Source organism: Alosa pseudoharengus, unplaced genomic scaffold, assembly GCF_046254945.1.
Source record: "Alosa pseudoharengus isolate Yale_2024_CS ecotype anadromous, Long Island Sound unplaced genomic scaffold, YU_APseudo_1.1 YU_APseudo_1.1_scf_17, whole genome shotgun sequence".
Classification (NCBI taxonomy): Eukaryota; Metazoa; Chordata; class Actinopteri; order Clupeiformes; family Clupeidae; genus Alosa; species Alosa pseudoharengus.
In genome coordinates this window covers 35,872,406-35,874,739 of record NW_027468640.1, presented here as the reverse complement: position 1 = coordinate 35,874,739, position 2,334 = coordinate 35,872,406, and the positions used below count along the sequence as shown (strand labels likewise).

General features: G+C 42.5%; 1 protein-coding gene across 1 annotated transcript in view; it reads right to left on the bottom strand.

Moving 5' to 3' along the window:
* Window positions 1–1,352: 1,352 nt before the first annotated feature.
* Window positions 1,353–2,334, bottom strand: part of LOC143127744 (ephrin type-B receptor 4b-like) — a 41,697-nt gene continuing 40,715 nt past the window's right edge. The window contains exon 17 of the mRNA XM_076289411.1: window positions 1,353–2,334. This exon is cut by the window's right edge and continues 736 nt beyond it. The gene's annotated coding sequence lies outside the window, so the exon portion shown is untranslated.

Below are 2,334 nucleotides of genomic sequence, written 5' to 3'. Positions count from 1 at the left end.
TGTGTGTGTGTGTGTCTGTTAATATTTATTGTGTTTGTGTGTGTGTGTCTCTGAAAAGACTTATGCGCTTTGAAATTTGTATAACCATTGATATTTATTGTGTGCGTGTGTGTGTCAGTATGTTTGTGTAAGGACTCATGTTTTTGTTTTCAAGTTTTGTGTGTAACCATTTATAATTTTATTGTGTGTGTGTGTGTGTGTTTGCCCCCGAAAAGATTTACGTTCTTTGAAATTTGTTTAACCATTTATATTTATTTTGCTTGTGTGTATTTTGTGTGGGTATTAAATGTTTAAAGACATGTTTGAAGTTATATATTTAACCATTTATAATTATTGTGTGTGTGTGTGTGTGTGTGTGGTAATGCTTTTTAAGAGTTTGATTGAATGAGCTCAGCAAAAGAAAGCTGGAATACTCATTTCCTCCCAAGACCACTTATTGAGCTACTCAGAGAAAACACATGCTTTTACTGTATGAACGGCAGAAATCTCCCTCTGTGTGTGTGTGTGTTTGTGCATGCACGTCTGCCAACCGTGTGTGTGTGTGTCATGAGTGCATGACCCACTCTAATGTGATTGAAGGGTCAGTCCTCCAGAGAAAAGTGATCAATCAATGCTTAACACTTTGTCCATCTGTCCCCATCACACACACACACAAGAATTGCCTTCTGAGGCCCAGCCAATGATGGGTCAATGCACTTAAGAAGGGCAACCTCTAACGACCTTTGGAAACACACACACACACACACACACACCCAGTGACCTCAGATTCGCCTCTGTGAAACGGTATGTTGTGTGTATTTGGCTGTGTGTGAGTGTAGATGTATGTCTGAATATGTGTGTAGATGTACCAATGCCTGTGCTGAAGTGTTTGTGTTTCTCTGTGTGTTTGTGTGTGTGTGTGTGTGTGTGTGTTTGCTTGTGTGTGTTTGCCCTTTCTACCCCCATTCAGGTAAAAGGGGAATTTGGCGCCAAACACAAACACATTAGAAGCCAATCCGTCATGGCTGGCTGACATTCTCACACACACACACACACACTCTCACACACACACACACACACACACGGATAGTAGTGATAGCTATCAATAGTGTGGTGAAGGCATTCAGCTTCACACTTTCTCACACACACATAGATAGTGATGATACGTTTCCAACAGTCAAGTACAGACAGTCAGGTAGACAGAATAAACACAGACACACACACCCACACCCACACACATTCTGTAATAATAGGTGCCCTTCCGTGGAAAACCAGAACATTTGCACATGAACAGGAAGTCTCTCCGCTTGCTTTCTTACAAAAGACGTGAGTGTTTTGAATAAGTTTATGTGTGCATCGGTTAACACAGACACAATAGCAGGACCATGAGTGGGACCACAGTAGAAATCTTTATTGTGATTAAACACAGCGATTACATACCGTCCAGACAGAAAGGTCTGACTTGTTGAACTCCCAAATGTTTGCTCACTAATATATATTCATTCATATTAATGTTTTTTTTACATACAAAAGGCAGAAAATGATCTTTAAAAAATCCTTGGTTGACTAGAATAATAATTATTAATATAATAATAGACCTTCAATGTGAAGATCCTTCTTCAACTCCCAGAATTCAAATAGGCTGAATTGCCATGGCGTTGTCAAGGTTAAAAGTTCAGAGCTGTTCATTGGACAGTTCATATTTGGATGTGGAGGTGGGGGCTCCGCTAGGCACAGTTCAACTGTCAAAGCCCCACCCTTGAGGCCACATGGAGGTGTCGCCTTGGTAACCTGTCTCCTTAGATGATGCTAAAAAAAAAAGCGTCTCTAAAATATTCCTTAATTGTTTTAAAACCCTGAAGAAAAGGCCCCCTCGCAGGTCTCCATCTTAGCGAGAGCTCAGTGTCTCCAGGGAGGAAGACTAACGTGATCTGCGTTCTCCCTCCTTTCCTCTCTTTGGCCAACGCTTCCTCTCCACGCACACCGCAAAACACACATACAGACACACAACCTACAAGTATGTGGTGAAAGTGCTCTTCTAGATAAGGGCGTGTGTGTGTGTGTGTGTGTGTGTGTGTGTGTGTGTGTGTGTGTGTGTGTGTGTGTGTGTGTGTGTGTGTGTGTGTGTGTGTGTGTGCAAGTGTGTGTGTGTGTGTGTGTGTGTGTGTGTGTGTGTGTGTGCAAGTGTGTGTGTGTGTGTGTGGGTGTGTGTATTGTTCTGAGGTCCTTGTCATTGAGAATCTTGTTGGGAAACCACAGAGGAAGAGGAGGAGGAACTCGGACAGGGGAAAACCACAAAGGAACACAAGGTCCTCCAGAGGGGAATTGCTGGCGGCCATTTTGAATCGCTGTGGT